At 39.7% G+C, this 12,189-nt stretch overlaps 1 long non-coding RNA gene across 1 annotated transcript in view; it reads left to right on the top strand.

Annotated features, from left to right (window-relative positions):
* Window positions 1-10,071, top strand: part of LOC131484410 (uncharacterized) — a 31,473-nt gene extending 21,402 nt beyond the window's left edge. Inside the window, exon 2 of the long non-coding RNA XR_009248230.1 lies at window positions 9,732-10,071. This is a non-coding gene — a long non-coding RNA (uncharacterized LOC131484410). The remainder of the gene's footprint in view (window positions 1-9,731) is intronic.
* The last annotated feature ends 2,118 nt before the right edge of the window (window positions 10,072-12,189 follow it).

The following is a 12,189-nucleotide window of genomic DNA, read 5'->3' as shown; positions in this document are numbered from 1 at the left end:
TGGGGCAGGATTCCAATGTTCCCGGTCCCCCTATTCCCAGGAAAACATGTAACATTACAAAAATGTTACACCTCTTTCTAAAACATCACTTGCCCTTTGAGGACAGAGCCATCTTAATGTTTTCTAGATTTGAAGGAGATACATAATTCTTTTCTGAATCTTTTCTTCATTGAAAGTTGAATATTAAGAAGACAAAGATACAGTTAGGAAGTTCTCATTTGGTATGAGATTCAGGGGCTAAGAAGTCCAAACTGCCAAGAGTGGCACGAGGATCAGGCTTTCTGGGTGTCGACATGGTCAGGAAGGTGTCTCATGTGGCCCATTTTGGAGTGGCAAAAGCAGGGTTTCTGGTTCCACCTGCTTGAATTCATGCAGAAGAGTCACTTCCACCATACAGAAGAGGGAATAGAAATTCCCAGGAAAGGAGGGAATATGAGTAAATTGCTAATCTTTGTTCAGAGTCCCATGGTAAACATGTCTCCTCTTGTTTAGGCAGGTGGCACTGATCTGAACCCTTCTGTGACACAGAGAACATTTATCTTTAGTGGTGTTTCTCACTAGATGGTGAAGGCCTGCTTTGTCTCTGTGCCACACATACTAGCCTACTCAGTGGCTCAGAGAGGCAAACAGTCAATGATCTGGAGCTTCTGAGATTAAAACGTCAATTTTCTCCAAATTCTAAAGAATCTTTTCTAATTCTATACAATTAGCCAAGATGAGTCAAACAAGGTGTGGATTTTCTGACCACTGTTTTATCTGGACTGTTTGTCTTTTCCCCCTACTTTTTTGATAGCTTGATCAGTTCTATGAATCTTAGAATTTTCTTAGAAGCTGAAAGTAAAAATATGGCAAAGGTTTAAGACCAATCCATTTTAAATCTTAGTAGTTTATCAGGGGAAGGAAAAACAGTCAGAGTAGACTTTAATGAAATGTGAGACTAATAAAGTTCTTCATTTAATTCTTCCTTCTCCCTGGAGGGCACAGGTAGAAAATAGCTACTTTTCATAACAGACTTATAAAGCTGATTTTTCTCCTGACAATTATAAGAGAAAGGACCACATCTTAATCCTTGATATATCTCTGGTGTCTCTCTGATGGGAATTAACAAACACTTTTTGAAAGAATACATGGATGGAATGATTGACTGGTGGACTGGCTTTGATTTCTCAATCCTTGGTGAATTCTTTAAAATATATTTGGGGGGTGCCTGGGTGGCTCAGTCGGTTAAGTGTCCCAGTTCAGTTCAGGTCATGATCTCGTGGTTCATGAGTTCAAGCCCCACGTTGAACTCTGCACTGACAGCTCAGAGCCTGGAGCCTGCTTCAGATTCTGTGACTCCCATTCTCTCTGCCCCTCTCCTGCTCATGCTCTGTCTCTCAAAAAATAAATAAATGTTAAAAAAATTAAAAAAATATATTTTGATTGCAGGACATAGAGAAGGGCTACCTACTTACTACAGGTGTGTCCATGGCCCCCTCTTATTTTATCTTAATGTTTTCTCTTTTACCCTCCACCCTTCCATTTCTAGTTGCATGAACCTGTCAGCTACCTTATTTTAAAATTTTCTTTTTTTTTTTAACGTTTACTTATTTTTGAGACAGAGAGAGACAGAGCATGAATGGGGGAGGGTCAGAGAGAGGGAGACACAGAATCCGAAACAGGCTCCAGGCTTTGAGCTGTCAGCACAGGGCCCGACGTGGGGCTCGAACCCACGGACTGTGAGATCATGACCTGAGCCGAAGTCGGCCGCTCAACCGACTGAGCCACCCAGGCACCCCTCAGCTACCTTATTTTAAATAACTGCATTAGTTAGGGTATCTCCGCCTATTGTTACAAAAAACCTGGAATTTCAGTGGCTTAACATATTTATTTTTTTCATTATAATTTCATTTGAAGATAGATCACTGTGTAATTTAGATACGTATGCTTATTTTGTAACAAGCAGAGGGACGATCTCTTCCACCCGTAGGTGTTTAGAGGATGTTTCAAACTTCTGGTAGTTCTTCATAAAAGTAAAGTTCTTTACAAATTGCCACTCTGGTTTATGATTTCTACTTTATTATTTTTTTTAATATTTATTTATTTTTGAGAGAAAGAGAGACAGAGTGTGAGCAGGGGAGGAATAGAGACTGAGACACAGAATCGGAAGCAGGCTCCAGGCTCCGAGCTGTAAGCACAGAGCCTGAAGCAGGGCTCGAACTCACAAACCATGAGAACATGACCAAAGCTGAAGTCAGACACTTAACCAACTGAGCCACCAGGCACCCATATGATTTCTCTTAAAAAAAAATTTTTTTTAACGTTTATTTATTTTTGGGACAGAGAGAGACAGAGCATGAACGGGGGAGGGGCAGAGAGAGAGAGGGAGACACAGAATCGGAAACAGGCTCCAGGCTCCGAGCCATCAGCCCAGAGCCCGACGCGGGGCTCGAACTCACGGACCGCGAGATCGTGACCTGAGCCGAAGTCGGACGCTCAACCGACTGAGCCACCCGGGCGCCCCATGATTTCTCTTTTAACTACTACTGTTTGAGAGCCCTTCCTTTCTCCATGCAGCTGCTTCTGTAATAATCTTACCATTTTCGTTTCCTTTCCTACCATGAGTCCTTCCACTGCCACAGATTCCTTTGACCTCAAATTTAGCTCTTCCTCTCCCCAAGCTCCACTGCTGCTTCCACCAGCACAGATTTCACATACTCTCCCACCTAGAAAATCTTGGCAGGGCCACCGTAATGTAGAAAGCACAGGAGAATGGGTTCAGCTCCCATAGGCTGAAGTTCTGAATTTGGCTATAGGGATGGTGCTCTAAAATGGAACTGGATTCCTTTAACATGTTTACAAGAGTTTGATGAGGAGCCTTTTGGGGGATTTAACCATTTAGAACAATGAAATTACAAACTGAATTTGTCCTTCTAAACAAATGGTTTCATCTAAATATTAGAATCAAAGTCATTCTTAAGTATGTATTCTAGGTATTCTAAAGAAAACACTATGCAAATTAAAGACAATAGCAAAAGATGAAATGAAAGCAAGGAATAAATACTTGAAAAAAATTAACTTCACTAATAACCAAAGAAATGTAAATTAAAGCCAAAACATTTTGCATTAAAAAAATAGAATTAATTCTATTTTCCCGTAAAAGAAATCAGGGGTCCTTGGATAAATGGCCAATTCCAGAATGAGAACAGGATAATTGCAAGAGCAGAGTAATTGGAATGTGGGGTTTGTGTGTCTGTGTGTGGGGAGTGGGGAGCCAGGATATGAGAAAGGGCTAATAAAATGATGAAGATATGTCCAAAGAACTTAGAAACAAGGGCTCCCATTTGTCAAATCAGGGACAATTTCAGTATCAAAATGAATAATAAGTTTAGTGGATTATAACACACTGAATATAAAAAGAATCCATATATCCATTCTATTAAAAATATATATGAACAAATGACTGACTGACTACATACATACATACATGAAAAATAGCAAGAAAAAGCAAAAGCTTTTTGTTAAAGTAAAATGGCAAATAATAAATGCAGAAGGGATTCTGGAGTTAGAAAAATTAGTATTTTGCAACAATCATAGTAACAACTATTTCGGACACATCTCAAAACGGATGCTAAAACCCATGGGCGAGAGTTTGTTGAGGTCCAGGATATTTACACAGTCTCAAGTAACTTCCCATAGATTACTTATTAATTACAAAAGGGAAAGCTACCTTTACAGTGGGGAAACATGGTAGAATCATTTTAACCTAGTGATTAAAGTGAACATCACTAAAAATAGGACAAACTGACATCATGATGTATATACACTGAGAGCAGAACATCACTTCTGTGGCATACTTGCCCAAAATGCATAACCTGAGTCTAATTATGAGGAAACTCAGAAAAACCCAGATGGGAGCACATTTTACAAAACAATCTGCCTGTACTCTTCAAATGTGTCAAAGTCATGAAAACTAAAGGCTGAGAAACTGTTCTGAATTAAAGGAATTAAAAAGACATGGCAAGAAAACACAATACATCATCCTGGCTTGGTTTCTAGATCAGAAAACAAAATCCTATGAAGGACAATATTAGGACAACTTAAATATAGGGCTGTGTGTTGGATAATAATATATATCAATGTTAAAGGTGCTTAATTTGAAAATACAACAATATAAAAAAGTGTTTTTCTTAGAAGACAAAAATTGAAATATTTAGGGGTAAAATGTCTATAACTTATTCTCAAATGGTTCAGCAAATAATAATAATAATAATAATAATAAGGAGGATAATAAATAGTTTGAGGTCATTAATGCACACATAACAAAATATTAATAATTGGTGAATATAGACAAAGAGCATACAGGAGTTCATTGTACTGTTCTTGTATGTTGTCTGTAGATTTGAATTTTGTAAGAATAAAAATTCTAAAAAATTAGAATAACTAATGTTCATGAAAGTCTAATGAATTAGTTACTTTAATATATCCCTGAAGGAAATGTAAATTGGCACAAGCTATCTGTAAAAAAAAATGTCAACAAATACCAAGGGCCTTAAAATATCCATACTCTTAGGTTTTGGGGAATTGACCCTAAAAGTTAATTACAAAATACAGAGGAAAAAAAAGTTTGTTGAAAGATATTGTTAGATTATTTAAAATACAAAAGCTCTAGAAAATCAAGGTAGTTAGTTAAATTGTGGTATGTTTGTTAATAAAATATCAGATGATCATCAAAAATATGTTAGAGTTTCTATTCATGTTGGAAAATACTTGTGTTATATTATGTGTTCAAAAAGCTATACAAAATTATATATAATTATGATCCAAATTATATAAACTAAACTTTTCATAATAAAAAATGATATTGACCAAAACATGAATAATAGTTATCCATGACTGGATTATGAACTGCTATTATCATTTTCTTTGTATTTTCCAATGTCTTCTACTTTGTTTTATTTTCTACAACAAGAGAGAGGAGCTCTGAGCTCAAGCCCAAGGGGCCCCCAAGTAGCACATGATTATTGGCAAGGCCCTTCCTGTCCCCTTGGCTTCCTCATCTTTGCTGTGAGGGGCTTTGGAAGGTGCATTTCTCCTGTATTCCCTCCTGAAGAGAAAACAGAACGTACAACTTGAGAGCTTGTGGGGTTAGAGGCTTAAGTAGGCACTGAATAGAAAAGATCCAAGAAGTCTTGGTCTATCTGCAAAATGCACATGAATTTTTTTCTCATTGTATTTTATAAGATAGGTGTTGGTTTTAATATGACAATAAAATCGTTGGGCAGAGCCTAGAAGTAGACCATTATAAGAAACAAAGTTCTCAAGAGATTTCCAAGTTTTCCTGAGAGTCTTTAACCCCAAGGGATAACAAAGCCAAGTGGTCCACAAATAAAAAAATAAAAAATAAAAAAAAAAGGAGGGCTGGTAATTGCATTATTTCCTACCTTGGGCAACTTCATTTCAAACTGAAATAAAAGAACAAGTGAAGGGTGTTCACTTTCAGCAGAAAAAAAAAATTGTTTAGGAGAAGCAATCCCATGGGTTAGTTTTTAAGAGGAAGTATAACAATCTATTTGGATCTTCAGCAGATGTTTTTTAAAAAATCCTACCGTGAGCCTCAGATGAAAAGAAGTTTCATGAGTATCCAGAGTGCATGGGAGCTGATGGACTGGTAGAAAAACAAAGACCAGAGGAGTGCCTTTAATTGTGTGCTGCAAGATTTACTGGGGCCCGACAGGGGTCAGACTTGAGGTCCTCCCTGTTCACAATCTATAAAAGATGATATAGACAGGTTAATTCTGCTGACAACACAGAGCTGAGGGAGGCATAGCCATTCAATAACAACAACAAAAAAAATCAGCCAAATTCAGAAGTGTTTGGGGCTATTCCCCTGCCCTGAAAGTTCTCGGAAATCAGCTGATGTTAGTTCAACACTCACGTTTGGGAGAGAGTGTGTGACCTGCAGAGTAAGTGTAGAAGACCCATCAAAAGTTGTTTTTGGCACAAGAAGGAAGATTACATTAGTGTAACTTGAGTTGAGGATTGTTTTGGACAATGCCAAGATCTGGGACTCAATTCTAGATAAGGCAAGTTTCCCAGCCTCCTATTTCAGTTGTGTCATAAAGAAAGTACAGCAATCTGGGACCGTGCATACACATTTTTAGTGGGATGGAACACTTCATCTCGATTTTGCCTTTGGTAGGCTGGCCATGGAGCAGGACCTGCTTAGACTAGTCACTGGCACTCTGGCATAAGGTGGGTTCTTTACCACAAACAACCCCAGAAATCATGATTTTTGGTGATTCTGGTGTTATTTTTCCTTGCAAGTCAATGGAGGCTGAGCAGAAATGCTATCTTCTCCTGAAGAAGTAATGGAATACATCCCATTTATTTGCTATTAAGTACTGAATTTGTCTCCCCAGTACAGAAGATGTAGGCATTTCTTACAGGAGGAAAGGCCATTGACACCCATATTTTTTTTTTCTGTTCTTCTCACTGCTTATTCTTCTTTCCAAACAAAATATTTTGCTTGGGGTTAACTACGGTGTTTGTTTCCATTTTGATATCTGGATACACCACTTGAATTTGAAAGATCTCACTCTCTACTAAATATATTGTTGCACTGTTTGAACAAAGCTAGAAGAGTGGGCTTCCAAAGGTGATATTTCGGTGGGGGTTAGGGCACTTTCAGAGAGGAAGAGTTCCAGGGTCTGGCTGATGGTCTTTGGAATGAATTGTATAGGTGGGGAGGTGACTCTAAGGCCATTCGAATTAGCAAGGTTTTAGGATTGTGATTGGTGAAGTCAGCACTACATTTTAGGATTTAAGGTGGAGAGTAAGACACTGTGTCAAGTTATAAGAGGTGTTAAATATGAAGAAATGACCAACATAGAGGCTGACATATGACAGCCATGAAGGTGAAGAGAGCTCACTAGTGGCATCAGGCTCAAGGAGGAGGGTATTCTCAAGGAGAGTAGGAAAGGAGTGGCCAAGAAGCCTTGTGGGTCTTTACAAATTTATTCTATACCCCCTAAAACTAGTATCTAGGGATCACATGGACACAAGTAGCCGCCACCGGAAGGCTTCAGGGTTTTTGATACCACTGGTAGAACTTTCTGAGGAGTTTGAGGACTTAGGAGCACTGTTTATCACAGAGCGGTCCTTTCTGGGAACACGATAGGAAGCATTGGGAACTGCTTAATGAAAGGCTGAGGCTAAAGGACTAGGGCGAAGGTCACATTTTGTGTAGATAATTATTCAGAAGAGACTGCAGCTCTGGGTGGTCCTAGAAAGCACCAGGAATTAGAGAAACAGAAACACTCCAGTTGGAGGGAAGTGATGGGGCTTAGAGAAATTTAGCAAACCTTTTAGGTAGGTAATACTCTTGGTTCCCTACAAAGCTCAGAAGTGGAATTTCTTTTTCAGGTGAAGAGCTTGGTTCCTAAATGTATCCTCATTTAGATCATCAAATCCTTGTGTGGATTTGTCTTGCCATCTGAACCTTGCTTTCTCTTCTAAGCCAAGTTGAGGTTCACTCCAGTGACTTGAACACAAGTCTTAGATAATTTAGGGAATGGACACCATTTTGTGAGAGTGTTCTTCCTTTTCAAGCCATTCAGAGTTCTGACAACATGCTAGGGATGACGGCAAGGAAATTGTAGCACTTGGAAGGCCTCAGAAGAAGGAGAAGGTGCTGACTCCAAGAGTAAAGGGCTGAATGATTGTCAGGCGGGGGGCCAAAGAAAAGGGGAACAATTCTGCCAATTCTCCACTCCCCCTCCACGCGCTCCAACTTCCCATCTGCCGCCAAGACACATTTTATTTTTCTGACATGAAATATGTATATAATTCTAGCCTGATTTTTTAAAGCACAAGAGGGTTGATTCTGTTTATGCCTCCCTCCAACTCCCACCCAGTACAAACATTGGCCTCCAGCCTGGTAGTGACGACAGCATCTAACAAAACAGAATCCTAGAGCCAGGAAGTAGATGGCCAAGTAAATATACCCCAAAACACTGACATTTTAGACCAAGTAGGTGCGGTGGCGGAGGACTTGGGTGAGGAGTCACAGGAAGGATAACCGCACGAGAAGATAGCAGCAGACATTTATGACTGACTTTGTTCGGAGGCTAATGTGATTTGTCCTGTCCCAGCATTGGGACTTCAGGTATCATCTTCTGCATCTAGGTCTTGGTGGTTGAAGCAGGGAATGGGTAGCCTCACTGAAATTGGATCTATTTCAGGAGGTTTCATAGATGTACCCAGATTCATCGTTTAGCATCTTCATGGACATATATGATTCCGGTAAGAAAGTGGAACTTAATGCCAATAAAAGTAATTGGGCAGTTGAAACTATGTGAGTCCGTGAATTAACACACGAACGTTATGGAGGGCTAAGTCGCATCCATTTGATGACGGAAACTACCATGCTCTGCACCTTGCAGTTCTTATCTCGTTTCATTTAATCCCCATGTGGCTGCATGTCAGCTATGGGGAAAACATTAAAAAAATCACTCCCACTGCAATAGGCAGGGATTCATGTCATCAAAATTTTTTTTTTTTGTTTTGAGAGAGAGAGAGAGAGAGAGAGAGAGAGAGAGAGAGCAGGGGAGGGGCAGATGGACAGGGAGAGACTGAATCCCAAGTAGATTCCACACCCAGCACAGAGGCCAATGCGTGGCTCAGTCTCACGACTGGAAGATCGTGACCTGAGCCCAAATCAAGAGTCCTGTGCTTAAATGAGTGAGCCATCGAGGCACCCCGGCATCAAAAATATTGTATTATTTTTCATTTATTAAGTTTTCTGAAAAGTTGTTAAATTTCATCCTTTGTTTCAATAATTCTATGAGCAGAGTGGTTCCATTTCTAACGCTGTGTTCATTCGTAGTACCTTGCTCATAATATGTGCATTCTTATTATGTGTTTTTGAATGAATACATCAATGATAGATTGCTCACTCTCCCAATAGCTTGATTCTGAGAAACATAAAAGAAAAATGTGTAAATTCAGCTTAGTTTCTAATAATCATTCTATAGTTTCAAAGAGCTGTAGAGAGGATGCTTTCCCAAAACCAAAGCAAGACCTTCTTCTTCTATATGGCTGCCTCTCTGTGTTGCTCCTTTAGTCTCAGGTGCCAAAGTGCAAAAAGGAGGGTTGTTATTCTTGTTGCTGTGATCAGTAGCTTCATAGTAGGACATGACACCTGCTCCCCAGTGGCCCAGTCTAGACCTTGACTAGGAAGGTATTTGACATTTCTGGAGCTATTGAGGCTGAGTGAAGTGTACGGATTATATTGGGGTGTGAGCCAAGCTGATGCTGATTTCTTAACTTTAAGATCATTGGACTTTACTATTTGATTGTTTATTCTAAAATTAGAGAATATTAAAATAAAATTAAATTGGAAAAAAATCCTTGAAGGGTTTTTTCCTGGATCCTTCTTTCTCTTCCTCCATGCCCCCCGCTCCCTCAACCTATAACTCTGTTAATGTCCCTGCCTGTCCTAGAATGGAGACCTCAAGTATCTGCCACTAGCACTTTGATTGCCCAAGGTAAATTCAAAATCTGAAAAGAATCTTTCCATAGATTATAGCTCAAATCAGTGCTAGTCATGCTAAGACTCAATATCAAAGGACATGCATATGGAAATGCCTTTAACTCAAGTTCTTTTTAGTTACAAAATGTTATTCTTAATAAAATTGGCTGGATGAATTTTGAGCATTTTTAATTCTTGTTTTTTGTCACCATGCCTACAGGATATAGAGCGCCTCACTGGACTGCTCCATGGCTAATCTACTACTCAGTTCTTGGCTTTTCTTCTATGTTTAGACATCTGAGCTCATCACCACACTCCTCATTCTCCAATTATTATTGGGCTCTTTCCCATGCCCCGGCCTCCAAGCTGGACAGCTATCCGGCAGGATTCTCACTGCATTAAGATGGTATCTCAAGGGCAACAGGGCCCTTCTGAGCCAGAATGAAAGGAGTATCTTCTATTCTTCTCGGCCAACACGGGAGATTCTGGAGAAGTGTAGCTGATATGAGACGATTCTTTATTGGGCTGGATGGTCTAATACCATCTCCAATTTTTCGTGATTTTTTCTTTTGAGATGGATTTTTCCCATATAACAACATATGTAACATTGCAGTTTTCATACCCCATACTCCAGAGGGGTCCATTCACACACACTGCTGTGAGAATGGCACTCCCTTGGTGTTTTGAGTGTACAGCTCAATAGCTGTCCTGTGGTATGTATATTCTTAGACTCGTTGTTTATTAGCACTAAAGGGGAGAGTATAGATAGTCTACTCCTACTTTCACCTCTCACAGATGAACTGAGGCCCAACAATGGAAGCTCTTATGTATTTTCGTACAACCAGCTATTTGTTGAGTGGATGTATGAGTTCATGTATAGACCCCAAATCTCACCATAATCCCTATTTCATGCTAATAGCACTTGATGGGGGGGTCAATATTTTTTGAACATATAAAGTTATTTAAAGATTTTTTTTTGATGAAATTTAAGACCTACATTGACCAACACATCCTCATTATTTAAAAGCCATTGATAGTTGAACTAAAATAAACATTTCATTCCAAAATTCCTTGCATGAAAAAATAAATGCCATTCTTATTGGAGGAGTAGTGATAGCATGGCACATAGAAGTAAAAGCTTATACAAATTACTAAAAGAAGACCCACAGTGATTTCTTAAAATATACTCAACCTAGGAAAAAGCAGAGGGCTGAGATCCTTAGAACTGGCTATTCTTGAGGTTCACAGTTTGGTCCAGACATGTTTATTCCCTTCTTTGGTCCTTGACTTACCAAGTTGTGAAATAGGTTAAACTAGATGACCCCTAAAGCTTCTCATCATCTTTAATATTTTTATAATTCATTCTCCTAGAATTAGGTACAAAGTGAAGACATATAACTGCAGTAACAGAAAAGGAGTCTCTGAAGAGTAAAATATACCTAGCTTAGGATATCTCATTTTCAGACTTGTTGCCTATATCTCCTTTTAGTGGGATCATTTTGCTGTACTGCTCATAGCTAGTATATGAGTCTCTCTTTACAGTTGACTACATGGACCTACAGTGAAATGTCCTGGTTCCTCTGACCATCACCACCCTTATTTTCTGAATTTTAGGACTTCTCAGCCTTGAAGCAGCTTGTTGGCTCTGAGCTGGGTATTTGTTTACTTGGTGTTTTCCTTCTTCTGAGAAGTCTCATCCAGGACTGTCTGTTCTATATTCACTGGCTCCCTGCTCTCTGTGCTCCCAGGCCCCTCACTGATTATTCACTTGCACGGTTTCCCTTCATGGCTCATTTTTTTCATGTGTTTCATGATGTTCATGTCAGTATACTTAAAATCAGGCCTGGTATTTCTGGAATCTTTCTAACAAAACTTTGTTTACTTTTTCCTTTCTTCTTTCTCTCCTTGTTTGATCATCTGTGCCTTTTCCTATAGTTTGATTCCAGCAACAAATGCAGAAAATTTACCAACGCAGTTTAAAATTTTCCCATTGGATTACTGGAAACTTACTTCTTGTTCAAGGTCTTCTTCTTCTTCTTGTTCAAGGAGGTGTCATTTTCCATATGATATCTCTTGGTTTCTGAAGCTTCCTCATACCAGAACAAAACATGCTCTGGTGTGGGGCAAAATTTCTGAAATGGCCTCCTCCTGCCAAAGATGTCCTGGCCTAATTTTTCAAACCTGCGAATATGATGATGGATAATGTTTGTGATTTTGTGTACACTATATGGCACAGTTGCCCTTAAAATGAGGTTATCCAGGCGCCTGGGTGGCGCAGTCGGTTAAGCGTCCGACTTCATCCAGGTCACGATCTCGCCGTCCGTGAGTTCGAGCCCCGCGTCAGGCTCTGGGCTGATGGCTCGGAGCCTGGAGCCTGTTTCCGATTCTGTGTCTCCCTCTCTCTCTGCCCCTCCCCCGTTCATGCTCTGTCTCTCTCTGTCCCAAAAATAAATAAAAAAACGTTGAAAAAAAAAAATGAGGTTATCCATGTGGGCTTGATATAATCACGTGAGTCCTTCAAAGTAGAGGCGGGGGGTGCTCAGAGAGATTTGGAGCGCGACAGCTGCCGCTATGGAGATGAAGGGACAGGAGGAGGAATGTGGGCGGCCAGACAAGCCAACAGGAGATGGAGACCTTTGTCCACCAACCAAGAACCACAAGGAACTAAATTTGGCCAA

Source organism: Neofelis nebulosa, chromosome 9 (genome assembly GCF_028018385.1).
Source record: "Neofelis nebulosa isolate mNeoNeb1 chromosome 9, mNeoNeb1.pri, whole genome shotgun sequence".
Lineage (NCBI taxonomy): Eukaryota > Metazoa > Chordata > Mammalia > Carnivora > Felidae > Neofelis > Neofelis nebulosa.
The sequence above is the reverse complement of the archived record's forward strand: the minus strand, read 5'-3'. Positions and strand labels throughout refer to the sequence as shown.